At 47.3% G+C, this 20,201-nt stretch overlaps 1 protein-coding gene across 1 annotated transcript in view; it reads left to right on the top strand.

Annotated features, from left to right (window-relative positions):
- The window catches only part of LOC142312864 (uncharacterized), a 566,011-nt gene that overhangs the window by 114,351 nt on the left and 431,459 nt on the right, over positions 1–20,201 (top strand). The window lies entirely within an intron of this gene.

The following is a 20,201-nucleotide window of genomic DNA, read 5'->3' as shown; positions in this document are numbered from 1 at the left end:
CAATCCCGTTTTTCAGTTAAAAAGAAAATGGCCGTGAACTTGCAGGCCAACCCATAAACTACTGGGTCTTGTAAATAATCGCTGACCAACCTTCTGACCATGCCGCAGTCTTTGAAGAGGCTGGTTGGAGGAAGGGCCTGCAGTGGAGTCGGCTGAGGCCCGGTCACCACCAAAACCAGTGACCATCCTCTAGGTCAGGGGTTCCCTGGATGTGGGGCCCTTGAAAAGGACTGCCAGGTAAGGAACTTTTTACCCGGCCCCTTTGTGCAACAACCGTCCCTAACCAATGTCAACACCAGCATCATTCAAGTACCCACCCATAATCTTGCGCCTTCGCAATACGATCACCGGTGCTTGCAATTTGAACTGTGCTCAGTCCCACGATACTGCCACTGGGAATGCGCGAGACTTAAGGAGCACTGAGAAACATGAGAGCGGCGGAATCATCTGTCAATCAACACCGGGGGACGGCGTACAGCGGCAAAAGGGGGGGAATAACGGACGCAATACAGCTCGCCCTCGTGGCCATAAAACCACATTATAATCTTACCTTTTGGTATGCTAAAGTGTTTATTTAGGTCTGAAAGGGGGGCCAGTAGCAAGATGAACCTTTCTAGAATGCAGCCCAGGAGCTGCAGAAGGGGATTCTTTTAGTTTAATAGCGAAATTTCAGGTGACAGGTTCTCTTTAAGGGTTTATTGTTTTGGGGGGTTTCTTGGTGGATGAGGTGCAGTTTTGACAAACACCATTTATTTTACCATATAAAAAAATTCCAGGTGGGATGAAATGTTTAAAAAAATAAAATAAAATACAATACAATTCTGGATATTGATTCTTGTTTTTATGGTATTTATTCTAAGGTCCAAACCACTTTAATATTAGTACGATTACATTGATATTAATTTTATTTTTCCCCACAAATACAGTTAAGTTAATAAATAAAAAATACAATATTTACTCTACTTTCTGGGACCCACAAAGATTGTGTGCATCAAGTGTACTTTAACTCTTGGTAACATATTGGGGTACATACATACATACAACCTTTTTTTAGCTTTTCATTGTTTTTCTTCTTCTCAACATTTAGAATAAAGGCTAATTTATTTTGAACAGACTATGGTTGTGTCAATAAGAAATAATAATATTTTTTTTCTTTATTTCTTTATTTTTAATTAGGGGAGAATAGGTATACTTTGATTTTTTTATATCTAATTTTTTCTTCTTCATTTTCAGGTGGGTGCGCGCAGCAGAGAGCTTTCCATTTCAATACAACTGTCATACACTGACAGCGGCACTGACACACTGTAGGTAACAGCACTGATTGGAGTCAGCTTTGGCTGTTGCTGTAAGGGATGGAATCCAAAAGGGGTTCCTTGAAGACATATTACAGAGTGAAAGTAAAGTACGGTGATTAACGTAGTCCAAGCCAAACGTGTCTTTAATAAAAGTCTCCATTGTCTCTGCCGAATGTCTGACATCTAAATTTCAGACCACCAGTGAATAGGAGACTCAGAGAAGGCAAACACCCCACAATCACACATATCATACATAGGAATCTGTAGAAATAGAAGACAATAAAAGAAGCAAAATGCTCATAAACGTGAACTTTGGCCAGAAAGACTGAACCTGGTCTTGTAGGGACCTTATGAGCAGATTTAGCAGCACAGAAGGGAGAGAAGGTAGATTCATTCAGTAAGATACCAGGATTCTAGGAATGTAACAGCATCATTGCCCTTCGCTTTCTCTTAGTGGTTAATCATGGACATTGTCTTTTTCTCCTCAAGATATTTTAAGTTGTCAGTAGAGTTGAGCGCGGTTCGTGGTTCGAGGTTCTCCAGTTCGCGGCTCGAGTGATTTTGGGGGCTGTTCTAGATCGAACTAGAACTCGAGCTTTTTGCTAAAGCTCGATAGTTCTAGATACGTTCGAGAACGGTTCTAGCAGCAAAAAAAACAGCTAATTCCTAGCTGGCTTTCCGCTGTAATAGTGTAAGTCACTCTGTGACTCACACTATTATGACATTTCAGTGTATAGTGTGCGGGAACAGCGCATTCAGATCACTGCTGTATGTATAATGTATAAATGTATAATGATCGCCATTTTTTTTTTCCTTGTCTTCCTTCCCTAAGCGCGCGCGTGTTGTGGGGCGGGCCAGCATGTCAGCCAATCCCACACACACACACAGCTAAGTGGACTTTTAGCCAGAGAAGCAACGGCATGTGTGATAGGATGTCCATGTCACATGTCCCTGCATTATAAAACCGGATATTTTCCTCCAGCACGCCATTATCTGCCTTCTGCGTCCTTGGTGTCAGACATCACTGGCGCAGCTCCTATCGCCGATACTGCTGTATATGCTCCATACACAGCGCTGTACAGCATAGGGATAGCACTTTCTATCAGTCCTTTTAAGGGCTCATACCGGCAGGGTCAGAGCCATAGGTGACAGGTTCTGAAAACAGAGTTTAACAGCTACACAAAATGACAGCGTCTGTGTAACTAAGGTCAGGGATTTCCTCACTGCATTTCCCCATTAGGAGGGATAGAAAGGCAGGCTTCCTTTCCTCTACCCAGAGACCCACAACCCTGCCACTGTACCCTCCTGCCCTTTGCACACTCCAACTCATTGTTACTAAGCCATTATACTAGCAAACACTGAGTGAACGTAGTGGCATCCTAAACATGGCTGTTGGACTTCTGTATCGTCCCACAAGTGCAAAGATATTTGCAGCACGTCTGCCTGCATTGCACACTCAAACTCATTGTTACTAAGCCATTATACTAGCAATTTATGCTGCCAGTTTAAGGGCCGTAGTTGCATTGTCAGGAATAATTATTGTTGTTTATTCTGCTGTCAATAAAGCTAGACCACCGCTGCAATCTACACCACCTCTCAATTTTTACTACCACATTTTAAGTGCACAATCTTGTCGCAATCAACATGAGTGGCAAAATGACAGATGCTGGTGGAAAGGGGAAGAGGTGTGTTGGAAAAGGAAAAAAAAGGGTTTGTCCATGGGGAAGGTGGCAAAGCTCCATTAACATCTGCTGAAGATAGACCATCTACCAGCAAAAGTAAGATGTCTACTACTTACCGTGGACAATCCGATGTGCTCCCTTTTTTACGGACACGAACAACAGGAACAAAGGTAGATGATGGCCAAAAAAGGAAAATGCTTGAATGGATCTCAAGTGGTCCAACAAGTGCCCTCTCAGCCACCTCAACTACCGCATCCAAAAAACACCAGTCCTCTGAGTTGTCATCCCAATCAAACTTGCTTTCTCCCAGCTCTGAAGTCTCCATCAGCCCTGCACAGTATGGTGCAAGTGAGATGGCTGAGTCTGCAGAGCTGTTCAGTCACACTATAGCCTGGGAATCAGAGGTCTGCTCCCAAGCTACAGTGAGCACAGACCAGGAAATGGTCTGCAGTGATGCCCAGAACCTTTGTGACTCTGATTCAGGCCGTGAGGACCAAGTTTCAGAGCATAATGTTGACCCTTTTTCACAAACTGTAACACCTGTGGTTATAGACAATGAGGAACATACTGATGACGATGAGACGCAGATACTAGATTGGGATGACAACTTAAATATTCGGTCAGGGCAAGAAGAGGCTCGGTCTGAGGGTGAGGGGAGTGCAAACACCAATTGATGAGGAAGTTCTAGATCCCACCTACTGTCAACCCACAGTCAGGCACTCGAGGAGGTCAACAGAGGCGGTGGAGGAGGATGCAACCGACGACGAAGTTACCTTGCGCCTTCCTGGACAGAGTCGGAGCACTGGTAGCACGTCTACAACTGCATCCTCAGCCACCACTCTGCCTCTGAGCACTAGTCGGGGGGGCTCAGCAGGTCGCATGCCCTCTAAGCCTTGCCTAGCCTGGTCCTTTTTTGACATAGCAAAAGATCGCCCAAATTATGTGATCTGTAAAATTTGTCGTGATTCTGTTAGTAGAGGGCAAAACCTCAGCAGTTTGACAACTTCTTCCATGAATCTGTGACGCCCTGGGCAATCCAGGGGTCACAGGTCATGACACCACCACACCCTACACCCCAGTTAGGAACATCTAGGCTAACCTAAAATCCTTGTTGCCTTCCTCCAGGGGCTGATGTCCACACCAGGAGGTGGGCCAGGCGGTTGGCTCCGCCCACCGAGGAGTTCACAGCCCTGGAGGCGGGAGGAACCAGGCAGATAGAAGAGAAAGTTCAAAGTGAGAGGAAGTAGTAGAGGAGCTAAAGTAAGAGCAACAGAGAAAGTGACAGCAAGAAGCCTGAAGTTGGTCCGGGTGTGTGCCCCGGACTGAGACAGCAAGGTTGGCAGACGGCGGTGACCGTCTGCAGGAGAGATTGCTTGGAGGTTGCCGAAAGGACCGCAGACGGGTGGTGACCCGGCGGTACCGGAGCGGTATACAAAGAACAGTCAGCACCAGGGCAGGGGCCTTTCGGATCCCGGCAAGGCTAGGAGTCGCCATAATTTGCCAAATCCGTCAGTGAAGGGGACGACTGTCTCCCAACAACCAAGTCCCGATTGAAGGCAACAGTCCGACCGTTAAGGGGAGCCACCGCCACCGCCAAGGCACCAGTTTCCCAGGGCCAGCGCCTGCGGGCAAGAGTGGAGCTCCTCCGGCCCATATCCAGGTCGGGGAGCGGGTTACCGGTGGCAACCCATTGCTACCAAACAACTACACATAGGTGCAGGGAAGAGACCGTCACCGTCAACTGCAGGGGACATCAGCACCGCAACCATCTGAGGGACCCGTCCAACCAGCCGTTTGTTTACCGAGAACTGTGTCGTGTTTACTGGCTGAGTGAGTGCCTCCGTGCCGTGCGGCACAGCGCTGCCCCTGCGCCCCTGCACCTCCACAGGCCCCATGACCCACCTGTCCACCATCCCAACCCCCATCACTGGGCCCCGGGACCACCAATCCCCTACCCACGGAGGGTCAAATCAACAACTGGCTGCTCCATACCACCACTCCCGGGATCCCCAGCCAGAGCAGCGGTGGTGTCCACATAATCACCACAACCGTGGGTGGCGTCACGGACAATAAACAATCCCCACAACCAAACCCCTTTCTCACGGGCGAGGAGCGCCGCTAGAGTCCCCGGGATCCGGCCCATCGCTTGAGCCACCGAGCAGCAGCAGGACGCGGCAGCAGCGGCAGCCGGACCCGAGCAGTGAGAGAGCGCGGCGTCCCCTCCTCCGCCCGCGACAAATCGTCACATGAATAAATATATGTCCCAGTGGGTAGCTCACCGTGCTGCAATGCGGCCTAACGGAGCGAACCATCCACCGCCTGCCCCTTCCAGTGCATCCGCGCGCTCTTCATCTTCTAGGACTGTGGGGACAGCTGTCACACCTGGTTTTCCACGCACAACTTCCACCACTGTAACCGCAACAGGCAGTTTGCTTGGTAGGTCGTCAGTTGGTTTGGAAGGGGAAACAAGTGCGTGTGTACAGCTCTCTCAGACATCGATAGCACCAACGTTGGATGAAGGCAACATCATGTCTCCGCCTGCACTTTCCTCACAAACCTGCATTTTTCCAGGGACACCCTACTCAACACCGTCTACACACAGCAGCCAGATCTCTGTCCCTCAGATGTGGACAAAAAAGGCCATTTCCTGCGACCCATGACAAAGCTAAGAGGTTGACTTTATCCCTCTGTAAGCTCTTGGCTACCGAAATGCTGCCTTTCTGCCTGGTGGACACACAGGATTTTAGAGACCTTATGTCTGTCGCTGTGCCCCAGTACCAGATGCCCAGTCGCCACTACTTCTCTAATAAAGGTGTGCCCGCGCTACACCAGCATGTCGCACACAACATCACCGCTTCCTTGAGAAACTCTGTGTGTGAACGGGTGCATTTTACCACCGATACTTGGACCAGTAAGCATGGACAGGGACGTTACATGTCGCTGACTGAGCACTGGGTAACTATGGTGATAGATGGTGAAGGGTCTGCTGCACAAGTCTTGCAGTCCCCACGACTTGTGTGTCAATCCTCTGTCTGTCCAAGTTCCGCCACTGCTTCTGCCTCCTCCACCTCATCTGTGTCCTCCACCTCCGCCCCAAGCCTGCCTGGTCAGGCCACCAGCGTTCTCACTGCGCAGAAGGAATCACGCACCCCTCATTACTATGCTGGCAGCAGAGCGCAATGTCATCAGGCGGTCTTTAGCTTGACATGTCTTGGGAATAAGAGTCACACAGCTGAGGAGTTGTGGTCAGCTCTGCGGTCCGAGTTTAATAAATGGTTGTCTCCACTCAACCTGCAGCCTGGTAAGGCCGTGTGCGACAATGCTGCAAACCTGGGTGCGGCCCTTCGCCTGGACAAGGTGATACACGTACCTTGTATGGCTCACGTGTTGAACCTTGTTGTCCAGCAATTTTTAACACACTATCCCGGCCTAGATGGCCTTCTGACCAGGGCACGAAAACTGTCTGCTCACTTCCGCCGTTCAAGCGCCGCAGCTGAGCGACTTGCATCACTCCAGAAGTCTTTCGGCATGCCGGTTCATCGCCTGAAATGCGATGTGGCGACACGCTGGAATTCGACTCTCCACATGTTACAGCGACTGTGGCAGCACCGCCGAGCCCTGGTGCAATACGTCATGATGTATAGCCTGGGCCAACGAGATGCAGAGGTGGGGCAGATCACCCTGATGGAGTGGTCTCAGATCAAGGACCTATGCACCCTTCTGCACAGTTTCGGCATGGCGACGAATATGTTTAGCGCTGACAATGCCATTATCAGCATGACAATTCCAGTCATTTACATGCTGGAGCACACGCTAAACACTATTCGGAGTCAGGGGGTGGGACAACAGGAAGGGGAGGAACTACAGGAGGATTCATATGCGCAAGACACAACAACATCACCAAGATCCAGACGTTCATCATCACCAACGCGGCAGGCATGGGACCATGGGGGACAGGGATCAACAAGGGCGCATGATAGCAGGCGAAATGTTGAGGAAGGTGCAGGAGAACATGAAGAAATGGAGGACGAACTGTCCATGGACATGGAAGACTCAGCGGATGAGGGAGACCTTGGTCAAATTTCAGTTGAAAGAGGTTGGGGGGAGATGTCAGAGGAAGAAAGAACGGTGTGCTGACAGATAAGCGCACACGTCTGTCCAGTGACAATGTGGACAGACTAACGTTCATCAAAATGAACAAGTCATGGATCCACAAGGATTTTACTACCCCTGTGTCATCCTGGGGAGAGTAAATGCTTGTGGATTTGGAATGTGCTTGATGCAAATCAAAACATCCTGTTTGCAACTAGGGCACAAGTGCTGCCACTGATGGGGTGTCTGTGTGGCCCAATTTTTTGAAAAAAGGGAGACTCCGCTTGGAGTAACCCTTGCTTACATTGTTTTTAAAAGGAGCCAAGATGAACAAGTCATGGTTCAGCAAAGACTTTGCTACCTTCCCCGGTGTCATCCTGGGGACAGTTAAGAATGGCGTATTTTTGAATGTGCTTGATGCAAATCTAGCTGTAAAGTGTACAACTAGGGCACAAGTGCTGCCACTGAATGGGTGGGTGTGTGTGGGGCCCAATTTTTGGAAAAAAGAGAGACTCCGCTTAGAGTCACCTTGCGGTGTTTTACATGATTTTAGAAGGGCGTGCCATGCCTATATCTGTGTCTCGTCCTCTTTTTCCTCGTTACGCTCTTTTGTTTTCGCATAAGAATTTGTTCTTGTCACTTTCCCATGTGTTTGTGTTGTGTTGTGAGTTGTTTGTCACCTTTTGGACACCTTTGAGGGTGTTTTCTAGGTGTTTTTATGTGTTTGTGAATGCCTGCCATTGTTTCCTATGCGGTTCGAGTTCGGTTCGTCGAACGTTCGACGAACCGAACTCGAACGGGACCTCCGTTCGGCGAACCGACCTCGAGCCGAACCGCGACCGGTTCGCTCATCTCTAGTTGTCAGCTCATTCTACATTTGCTGTTATTTGGTTTTATAGGTTAGAGATTTGGGCAGGTATGGGTCGACATCTTATAATTCCAGAGGTTTGGGTGAACTCTGGCTGAAGTGATTCTCATTACACAAAAAAAAAAAAAAAAAAAAAAAAAAAAAAAAAAAAAGGGTTACCAATGGCTAATCCCATGGGGTCAGTTTTAGATTTAGCAGCTTGTAGCAGTTTAGGAACTGTGGTTGCGATATGGCTGAACTTCACAGGTGGTAAAGCCAGGGCCAGCACTAGTAATTTCACGGTCCTATACTGGCAAAAATGTTTGTCCCCTTTGAGACTCTGCCCGGGCTCCACACCTGCTCCTCCACCACCCCTCAAGCCTTCCAGTCTGACAGCCACTCTTGGAAAAACACACACGTGTATGATATATGTGTACATACATATACACTGGAGATCTACATTTGAAGGGGGTTTTTTTTAACCCCTTCACCCCCGGCCACTAAAACACCCTAATGACCGGGCCATTTTTTGCAATTCTGACCAGTGTCATTTTGACAGATTATAACTCTGGAACGCTTCAACGGATCCTGGCGATTCTGAGAATGTTTTTTCGTGACATATTGTACTTCATGTCAGTGGTAAATTTGAACCGATAATTTTTGCATTTTGTTTGTGAAAATTTAGGAAATTTTGCAAAAAAATTTGAAAACTTCGCAATTTTCAAACTTTTAAAATTTATGCCCATAAATCTGAGAGATATGTCACACATAATAGTTACTAAATAAACTTTCCCACTTGTCTACTTTACATCAGCGCAATTTTCGAAACAAATTTTTTTTTTCGTTAGGAAGTTAGAAGGGGTCAAAGGTCATCAGCGATTTCTCATTTTTCCAACAAAATTTAGAAAATAATTTTTTTTAGGGACCACATCACATTTGAAGTGACTTTGAGAGGCCGAGGTGACAGAAAATACCCAAAAGTGACCCCATTCTAAAAACTGCAGCCCTCCCTCTGCTCAAAACCACATCCAAGAAGTTTATTAACCCTTTAGGTGCTTCACAGGAACCACAGCAATGTGGAAGGAAAAAATGAAAATTTTACTTTTTAACGCAAAAATGTCACTTTAGCCATAAAATTTTCATTTTCACAAGGGAGAAAAGAGAAAGTGCACCCTACAGTTTATAGTGCAATTTCTCCTGAGTACGCTGATACCCCATATGTGGTAAAAATCAATTGTTTGGGCGCACAGCGGAGCTCGGAAGGGAAGGCGCGCCATTTGAATTTTTGAACGCAAAATTAGCTGCACTCATTAGCGGACGTCATGTCTGGTTTGAAGACCCCCTAAGGTGCCTAAACAATGGAGCTCCCCCACAAGTGACCCCATTTTGGAAACTAGAGCCCTCAAATAATTTTTCTAGATGTTTGGTGAGCACTTTGAACACCTGGGGGCTTCACAGAAGTTTATAACGTTGAGCTGTGAAAAGAAAATTATTTTTTTTTACCACAAAACGGTTGCTTCAACTAGGTAGCTTTTTTTTCCACAAGGGTATCAGGAAAAAAATGCACCATAAAATGTTTTGTGCATTTTCTCCTGAGTACGCAGATACCTCATATGTGGTGGAAATCAAATGTTTGGACACACGGCAAGGCTCGGAAGGCAAGGAGCGCCATTTGAATTTTTGAGTGCAAAATTAGCTGCACTCATTAGCCGACGCTATGTCGGGTTTGAAGACCTCCTGAGGTGCCTAAACAATGGAGCTCCCCCACAAGTGACCCCATTTTGGAAACTAGAACCCTCAAATAATTTTTCTAGATGTTTGGTGAGCACTTTGAACACCTGGGGGCTTCACAGAAGTTTAGAACGTTGAGCCATGAAAAGAAAAAAATTTTTTTTTTACTACAAAACGGTTGCTTCAACTAGGTAGCTTTTTTTTCCACAAGGGTATCAGGAAAAAATGCACCATAAACTGTATTGTGCATTTTCTCCTGAGTACGCAGATACCTCATATGTGGTGGAAAGTAATTGTTTGGGCGCATGGCAGGGCTCAGAAGAGAAGGAGCGCCATTTGACAGCAAAATTGGTTGGAATCATTAGCGGATGCCATGTCACGTTTTGGAGACCCCCTATGGTGCCTAAACAGTGGAGCTCCCCCACAAGTGACCCCATTTTGGAAACTAGACCCCTCAAGGAGTTTATCTAGATGTTTAGCGAGCCCCAAGGGGCTCCACAGAAGTTGATAATGTTGAGCCTTGAATACAATTTTTTTTTTCACCACAAAACTGTCACTTGAACCAGGTAGCTTTTTTTTCCACAAGGGTATCAGGAAAAAAATGCACCATAAAACGTATTGTGCAATTTCTCCTGAGTACGCCGATACCTCATATGTGGTGGAAAGTAATTGTTTGGGCGCATGGCAGGGCTCAGAAGAGAAGGAGCGCCATTTGACAGCAAAATTGGTTGGACGCCATGTCACGTTTAGAGACCTCCTATGGTACCTAAACAGTGGAGCTCCCCCACAAATTACCCCATTTCGGAACTAGACTCCTCAAGGAATTTATCTAGATGTTTGGTGAGCCCCTTGTACCCCCAGGGGCTCCACTGAAGTTGATAACGTTGAACCGTGAAAATTATTTTTTTTTTTTAACCACAAAAGTTTTGTATCAACCAGGTAGCTTTTTTTTTTTTACAACGGTATCAGGAAAAAATGTACCATAAAACATATTGTGCAATTTTTCTTGAGTACGTAGATACCTCATATGTGGTGGAAAGTAATTGTTTGGGCACATGGTGGGGTTCAGAAGGGAAGGAACACCATTTGACTTTTCAAACGCAGTGTACTGATCGACTGCTGCAGGACGCATGGTCGGATGAGATACAAAAAGCGTTGGGGATACGGAAAAAAAAAACGGTCATGCCAAAAATTGAGCAGGGATGCAGATCCGTTATGTGCATCCCTGATCAGCGCTCGGCGGGACGCACGGACGGATGCGATACAAAAAGCATCGCGAATACGGAAAAAAGTCACGCCAAAAACTGACCACGGATGCAGATCCGTTATCTGCATCCCTGATCAGCGCTCGGCGGGACCCACGGACGAACGCGATAGAAAAAGCGTCGCGAATACGGAAAAAAGTCACGCCAAAAATTGAGCAGGGATGCCGATCCGTTATGTGCATCCCTGATCAGCGCTTGGCGGGACGCACGGACGGATGAAGTGTAAAAATGGACAGGATACAAGAAAAAAAAAAAAGTTATACTCACAGTACCAAGAGGATCACTGACCAGAAGAGCTGCAGAGGAACAAGAAGGCAGTGAGATAGACAGCTTTACACCAGCAGCAGGCAGGACGTTGGACAGATCAGCAGAAGGACCCAGCGATGGAGGCAGATGTGATCGGGCCAGTGAAGACCTTGGACGACCCGTGAAGGCAGGTAAGAGGACGTCGGGGGGGGGCAGAGGGAGAGCAGAGGGGGCGGAGAAGCAAAGGCAGAAGGAAGGAACCTTGGAAGCAGAATAGAGATGACAGAGGAGGCAGGCAGATCGCGTGGGTAGCAGATCGGGATGCCGGGGGGCAGATCGAGGCGTAGGGGGGCAGATCGGGGGGGGGCACGGGCCTTCCCAGGAGCGCGCAGGGTCCATCGCGAGAGCGCGCAGGGAGCGGAATACTTACCATTGGAGCAGGAGCGGCGGTGACATCAGAGGCGGCGGCGGCAGCAGCAGCGGTGGCGGCGTGGTACCAAAAGTACCAGCCACTCCACTCTGCAGACATGTTGGGGGAGGGTCCCCAGACCAGGACAGGCCTGGGGAGGGCGGCCACTCGCAGATCAGACCGCCCCACTGCACACTGATTGGAGCGATTGCGCATCATAGCTGGGGGCGACATGTTGGAGATCCACCTATGAATTGCTGTAGCTGCTTCAATAGATCATAGCAGGATCTCACAGTATCGCACTAATTTGGGCATTATTTTTGCCGAAATTAGTGCGAATGATGTGTTTGGCGGTTCAGATTTGAACAGTCAATCACATCGATCGCCTATGGGGGGTGGCGATGCCACCCCCCCTGGGGTCAGGCAAAGGTCCCCTGCTGTAAGAAACAGCAGGGGACATCATTTGAAAGCCGTTGCTATGGCCACGGCAATCAAATGAAGTTTAGGCCATAAAATTACGTCCCTGGTCGTTAAGTCACGTTAAATTAGGACATAATTTTACTGCCCGCGGTCGTGAAGGGGTTAAGGGATACACCATGCCACTAGAACAATGTTTATAAAAGATTCAAAGTTTATCCACAAAGTCTTTTTCCCCAAAAGGTGATGATCATAATTGGAGAACAGCAATGACTGTAGCACAGAGAAAGATTATAACTAAATTTTCTGAAGGTAACAACAGTTACCAATCAGTAGGAAGTATACAGGCCTTTGCTTTGAATGGCTTCAGCATATCTGCAGCCACAGGACAACATTAGTCTCTCACACTGCTGTAGTGCGATTTTGGTCCACTCTTCTTCCAGTCTCTTCCACAGTTCTTTGACTGTTGTGGGTTTCTTGGCCATAACTTTGACACCAACGATTTTCCAGAGGTTTTGTATTGGGTTTAGGTCAGGACTCTGGGCTGGTCATTTTATTGTTTCAATGTTTTCTGTGTCAAGGAACTGCTTTACCCATTTTGCTGTGTAACAGTAGGCATTGTCCTCCATGAAAATAGCTGGCTGATTGAGTGATGAACGCAAGTAAGGAACCACGAAGGTTCTGATACACACTTGCATTCACTCTGCAATTCAGCTGTATGAGAGGTCCAACTTCTGCTGCAGAAAACATGCCTCAAACCATGACACTGCCTCCACCACTTTTCACTGACTTCTTAACCGATTTTGGGTTGTCTTTCCCCAGTTTGTCGACAAACATAATGTTTCCCATCAGACCCAAATAAATTAAACTTGTTTTGATCACTAAGAGAAACTGTGGACCACTTCTGTTCCCACAACATGCTCCTCATCAAAGTTAAGTCTAGCCTTTCAATTCTTTCTGCTAATGAGAAGTTTGCCCACTGCAGAGTGGGTTTTCAGTCCAAATGCTCCTAAACGTCATGACACTGTATGGTGACAGATCCTTACCCTGTTCAGTGCTGAACGTTTGAGCAATTCCAGCTGCAGTGTTGAAATGTTTACCCATGGAGATTGTCCGCATTATTCTGTCCTCCCTTGCGAGGGTGAACAACCTTCTTGGGGGACTTGAAAGAGTTTGTGATGTTGTAAAGATGCAGTATTCTCAAAATCACAGACTTGGAATGACCAACTTGTCTTGCTATGGCAGATAGGGTCACCCCTTTTGCCTTCATCTGGACAACCTGTTACTGAGGTGTTTCAGTCACTTTGTAACGGCACACCATTTTCGCTAAGTCAGTGCAAACTGGACAGTTTTGCTGCCAGTTAACTCCTTAACAATCGTGGGCCATAACAGTACATCCTAAGCCATATAGTTGTAATCACCGACGGCTGCAGCACGGGTGGATCCGCGATCTACTCACACCTGTTAACCTTTTAAATTGCACTGTCAAAATGTGACAGAGCATTTTAAATGCCCACCGCGGTAACTCTTCAACTACCTGGTTTCATTGGCGGCGCCGTGACGTGATCACTGTGAGCCGATGATTGACATGGTAGCACAGGTCATCTGATGACTCCTGTAGCTTACATGAATCACTTCCTATTTCACCCAGCCGAGTGCTGCTTGTAACAAGAGTAGAGTTGAGCGCGGTTCGTGGTTCGTGGTTCTCCAGTTCTAGGCTCGAGTGATTTTGGGGCATGTTCTAGATCGAACTAGAACTCGAGCTTTTTGCAAAAGCTCGATAGTTCTAGAAAGGTTCGAGAACGGTTCTAGCAGCCAAAAAACAGCTAAATCTTAGCTTGGTTTCTGCTGTAATAGTGTAAGTCACTCTGTGAATCAAACTATTATCACATTTCAGTGTATAGTGTGCGTGAACAGCGCCTTCAGATCACTGCTGTTTCTATAATGGCGATCGCCATTTTTTTTTTTTTTTTCTTGTCTTCCTTCCCTAAGCGCGCGCGTCTTGTGGGGCTGGCCAGCATGTCAGCCAATCACAGACACACACACACCTAAGTGGACTTTGAGGCAGAGAAGCAACGGCATGTGTGATAGGATCTGCATGTCACATGTCCCTGCATTATAAAACCGGACATTTTCTTCACGATCGCCATTATCTGCCTTCTGCGTCTTTGGTGTCAGACATCACTGTCGCAGTTCCGTCCTTTGTCCTATCGCCGATACAGCTGTATGCGCTGCATACACAGCGTTAGACAGCTTAGGGAGAGCACATTCTAGCAGTCCTTTTAAGGGCTCGTACCGGCAGGGTCAGAGAGCCATAGGTGACAGGTCCTGCAAACAGCAACAGCGTCTGTGTAGCCCAGGTCAGGGATTTCCTCCCTGCATTTCACCATTAGGAGGGAATAGAAAGGCAGGCTTCCATTCCTCTACCCAGAGCACCACAATCCTGCCACTGTACCCTCTTGTCCTCTGCACACTCCAACTCATTCTAAGTAAGCCATTATACTAGCAAACACTCAGTGTACCTAGTGGCATCCTATCTGTGGCTATTGGACTTTGCTATAGTCCCACTAGTGCAAAGACATTAGCAGAGCACATCTGCCTGCATTGCACACTCCAAGTTTTTTAAACTCAGCCATTATACTAGCAAACACTCAGTGTACCTAGTGGCATCCTATACGTGGCTATTGGACTTTGCTATAGTCCCACTAGGGCCAAGACATTTGCAGAGCGCGTCTGCCTGCGTTGCACACTCCAACAAATTATAACGAAGCCATTATACTAGCAAACACTCAGTGTACCTAGTGGCATCCTATACGTGGCTATTGGACTTTGCTATAGTCCCACTAGTGCCAAGACATTTGCAGAGCGCATCTGCCTGCGTTGCACACTCCAACAAATTATAACGAAGCCATTATACTAGCAAACACTCAGTGTACCTAGTGGCATCCTATACGTGGCTATTGGACTTTGCTATAGTCCCACTAGTGCCAAGACATTTGCAGAGCGCATCTGCCTGCGTTGCACACTCCAACTCATTATAACTAAGCCATTATACTAGCAAACACTCAGTGTACCTAGTGGCATCCTATACGTGGCTATTGGACTTTGCTATAGTCCCACTAGGGCCAAGACATTTGCAGAGCGCATCTGCCTGCGTTGCACACTCCAACTAATTATAACGAAGCCATTATACTAGCAAACACTCAGTGTACCTAGTGGCATCCTATACGTGGCTATTGGACTTTGCTATAGTCCCACTAGTGCCAAGACATTTGCAGAGCGCATCTGCCTGCGTTGCACACTCCAACTAATTATAACGAAGCCATTATACTAGCAAACACTCAGTGTACCTAGTGGCATCCTATACGTGGCTATTGGACTTTGCTATAGTCCCACTAGTGCCAAGACATTTGCAGAGCGCATCTGCCTGCGTTGCACACTCCAACAAATTATAACGAAGCCATTATACTAGCAAACACTCAGTGTACCTAGTGGCATCCTATACGTGGCTATTGGACTTTGCTATAGTCCCACTAGTGCCAAGACATTTGCAGAGCGCATCTGCCTGCGTTGCACACTCCAACTCATTATAACTAAGCCATTATACTAGCAAACACTCAGTGTACCTAGTGGCATCCTATACGTGGCTATTGGACTTTGCTATAGTCCCACTAGTGCCAAGACATTTGCAGAGCGCATCTGCCTGCGTTGCACACTCCAACTCATTATAACTGAGCCATTATACTAGCAAACACTCAGTGTACCTAGTGGCATCCTATACTTGGCTATTGGACTTTGCTATAGTCCCACTAGGGCCAAGACATTTGCAGAGCGCATCTGCCTGCGTTGCACACTCCAACTAATTATAACGAAGCCATTATACTAGCAAACACTCAGTGTACCTAGTGGCATCCTATACGTGGCTATTGGACTTTGCTATAGTCCCACTAGTGCCAAGACATTTGCAGAGCGCATCTGCCTGCGTTGCACACTCCAACTAATTATAACGAAGCCATTATACTAGCACACACTCAGTGTACCTAGTGGCATCCTATACGTGGCTATTGGACTTTGCTATAGTCCCACTAGTGCTAAGACATTTGCAGAGCACATCTGCCTGCATTGCACACTCCAAGTTTTTTAAACTCAGCCATTATACTAGCAAACACTCACTGTACCTAGTGGCATCCTAAACGTGGCTATTGTACTTTTGTCAATTCACAGTATTGGAACGTTATTTGCAGCACGTCTGCCTGCATTGCACACTCTAACTTTTTTAAACTCAGCCATTATACTAGCAAACAGTCAGTGTACCTAGTGGCATCCTAAACGTGGCTATTGGACTTTTGTCAATTCACAGTATTGGAACGTTATTTGCAGCACGTCTGCCTGCATTGCACACTCTAACTTTTTTAAACTCAGCCATTATACTAGCAAACAGTCAGTGTACCTAGTGGCATCCTATACGTGGCTATTGTACTTTTGTCAATTCACAGTATTGGAACGTTATTTGCAGCACGTCTGCCTGCATTGCACACTCTAACGTTTTTAAACTCAGCCATTATACTAGCAAACAGTCAGTGTACCTAGTGGCATCCTATACGTGGCTATTGGACTTTGCTATAGTCCCACTAGTGCCAAGACATTTGCAGAGCGCATCTGCCTGCGTTGCACACTCCAACAAATTATAACGAAGCCATTATACTAGCACACACTCAGTGTACCTAGTGGCATCCTATACGTGGCTATTGGACTTTGCTATAGTCCCACTAGTGCAAAGACATTTGCATAGCACGTCTGCCTGCATTGCACACTACAACTTTTTTAAACTAAGCAATTTTACTAGCAAACACTCACTGTACCTAGTTGTATCCTAAACGTGGCTATTGTACTTTTGTCAATTCACACTACTGCAAATCTATGTGCAGCACCTCTGCATGACAACCTCGTGCTCTGTTTTTAATAAGCTATAATGATAGCACAAAATACTGCCATTTTGTGGCATCATAGAACTGGCTGTTGTATTCCATTAGTGCCCCACTGGTGACAAGCTATTTCTAGCACCTCTACATCACACCCTCATGCACATTTTGCTACGCTAATGTTATAGCAAACTCATGGAATTCATTGCTGCATTTCATAATTCGGAGGGATAGAAAGTCAGGCTTCCTTTAGCTTTTCCTTCTGTTCATAGACAGCATCTCCAAGACAAATTTCCCCTCCACGTCTAAGTGTGGAGAGGCAGCTAGTGCGCATGCGTGTGCCGATGTACCCCAGCTGCAGCATAATTACAGTGTTTCGCCTAGTGAGTATGCTCAGCCTGACTGTGCCATTCCTGACGCTAAGTTTTCATTTCGGGATACAGCGCATGCTCCCACACTAAGTGTGAAAAGCCTCTTTGCACAGGTGCTTGCATTCCGTGCCGGGTCTAAGTCCTGTTTTGGGCATAGACACCATGCTAAAGCTGATAGTCTTTTTTCAGAGACTGTATTTCATGCTACTGAGCATGCTCAGGCACTTCCTGCATCAGAGACTAGGTCCGGTAATGAACTCTTTGGCCCTGGCCCTGATGTGGGGGTCCCATATAGACCACAGGGCATCAGGTGTCCTCCCAAATGGCTTGCAGAGGCCCACACCTATGACTTGTCACCGCATTATTGATGCTCAGACGATGACTGGTGAGGTGTTTGGGTCATGGCAGCCATGAGGTCATCATTGAAGTTGCGTTTCCAAATAGGACGCTAGTTATGCCACTCATGACGTGTCACTCTACTTTTGTCTCCAGGAGGTGCATTGTGGTTCACCCTGGTTTGGGGCGGACCCAGGTTATAAAAGGGGCTGGAGCCAACAAGGAGGTGCGCAGTCTTCTATTATGCTCCGAAAGAGCACACCTCCATGTGTTGAACCCATTGCGGCTTTAGGCCAGAGGTAGGCAGGGATCGGGTGGTGGATGCAGGCCACCACCACAGTTGGTAACGCAGAACGGTTAAGACCAGCTCCTGTCCTAACAGTCCTGCTTGTGCAGCCCAGTGGCATTAACAGGCCTGCTGCTGCTGATGCGCCTGCTGTCCACAGGTGTGGCCCCTACGCACACGGTCAGCGTACTCAATGGCCCCTGTGTTGTTAACAGGGAGTTCCTGGGCTGGGTGGGCATGTGGACCCTGTGACGCTAACAGGGCTCACAGTCTCCAGATCCGAATGGCGTCTAACTCGGTTCAGGCTACTATTAGTTTCATAGCCACACAGCTCTGTATCCTCCACCAAACCTTCAAGTTGCCAACCTCTCCTTTTCCAACTGGGAGCACGGTGGACACTGACTGCTGATGGGGATATATACCTTTCTCTTTCTTTTCTTATTAATTTTCGTTATATAGCGGTCACAGATTATATACCACTTTATCCAAATCTGCCAGTCCCACTGTAACAGATGTTGTTTCTTCAGCAAATGTTACAGTTGCTTAACCACCAAATCCACGGACCAAAACTTTTTTCCCCTTTCCAACACACCTGTTCCCCTTTCCAACAGCATCTGTCCTTTTTCAACTCATTTTGGGATATGACCAAAAGTGCAACTGTGCAGGGACACCGTACTCAACGCCATCTCAGCACAGCAGCCATCCCTCGGTCCCTCCGATGTGGACAAGTAAAAGACCATTTCCTCCTATCCATGACAAAGCGTTGAGATTCACTCTGTGCAGCACTGGTGTTTAGTGGACAAGTAGATCTAAGATTGCGTACCACATTCTGCAGATACTCCTGTATACGTGCGTCTATTTCTATGGCAGGAATTAGTTCGCCAAATTTTGTCTTGTACCGGGGATCTAACAGTGTGGCAACCCAGTATTCAGGATTAGTTCAAATTCATACAATCCGAGGGTCATGTAGGTAGTGCAGCAAGAAGGCGCTCATGTGTCTTGTGCATCCAGGAGGACCAAGTCCTTGGTGTGTTGGTGGCAGAGAGGTGAGAATCGTGCATCCTTCCTCTGCCCTCTACCCACAACCTCGCACAACCGAAATGTGAGCAAGCTCTCACTCATCTGCTGAGTCTTCCATGCCCATCGCCAGTTCGTCCTCCATTTCTTCATGGGCTCCTGCACTTTCATCAACACTTTTTGCTGATACTATGCGCCCTTGTTAATCCCTCTCCCTCACCATGAATGCCGCATAGGTGCCGCTGACCATCTGGACCTCGTAGATCTTGTTATCCCTTCCGCATATGACTCCTCCTGTACTTCCTCCCCTTCCTCTTGTCCCAACACCTGACTCAGAATAATAATTACAGTGTGCTCCATCATGTAGATGACCAGAATTGTCACGCTGAGAATGACATTGCCAGTGCTAAACATCTTCGTCGACATTTCAAAACTGTGTAGCAGGGTGCATAGGTCCTTGATCTGACACCACTCCAGCAGCGTGATCTGCACCACCTCTGGATCAAGTTATCCCAGGCTATATGTCTTACCGTATTTCAGCAGGGCTCTGCGGTGCTGCCACACACGCTGCAACATGTGCAGATTCCAATTCCTGCGTGTCGAAACATCGCATTTACGGCGTTTAACTGCCAGACCCTAAGACTTCCGGAGTGATGAAAGTTGTTGAGCTGCTGTGTGCGCACGATGGAAGTGAGCACATAGCGAGCGTGCCCACTGCACAAGGCCATGTAGGCCGTGATGGTGTTTTAAAAATTGCTGGCGAATTCGGTTCAACACGTGAGCCCTAAAAGGCACGTGTGTCACATTGCCCTGAGGATGGCCCGCAGCCAGGTTTGCATCATTGCCGCACACGGCTGTTAAGTCACCAACGTAGTCCGCTCCGTCAATTTGTACTCCGGTTGCCAGGTGACAACGTGTTCCTTTCATGAATAGTGCTGATGATGTGAGAGTAGTCGATGCCAGCGGCGCAGGTGGACGCAGGTTATGCTCACCCACTGGGCTGCATTACCTTGACAGATGCAGAATCTCTGGCTGAATGTAGCTGGTGGGTATCTCACAGATGAAATACCATCATTCAGCTACAACCAATGGGAAGACACCACACCCTTTTTTATGCCCATCCTGTCTGCAGACCACTGCCAGACATAGCTATGAACCTCTGGTTAATTTTACCCCCAGTTCAGTTTTATGATTTTGTGTGCTTGTTACCTGACTACTTTTCCTGCTTGCTGTTTATGTACCTTGTTGGCCGATACGCATTTCAACTCTGCTTGTTTTCTGATTC

The sequence above is a fragment of the Anomaloglossus baeobatrachus genome, chromosome 5 (assembly GCF_048569485.1).
Source record: "Anomaloglossus baeobatrachus isolate aAnoBae1 chromosome 5, aAnoBae1.hap1, whole genome shotgun sequence".
Classification (NCBI taxonomy): Eukaryota; Metazoa; Chordata; class Amphibia; order Anura; family Aromobatidae; genus Anomaloglossus; species Anomaloglossus baeobatrachus.
Note: the sequence above shows the minus strand (reverse complement) of the source record. Positions and strands in the feature narration are given on the sequence as shown.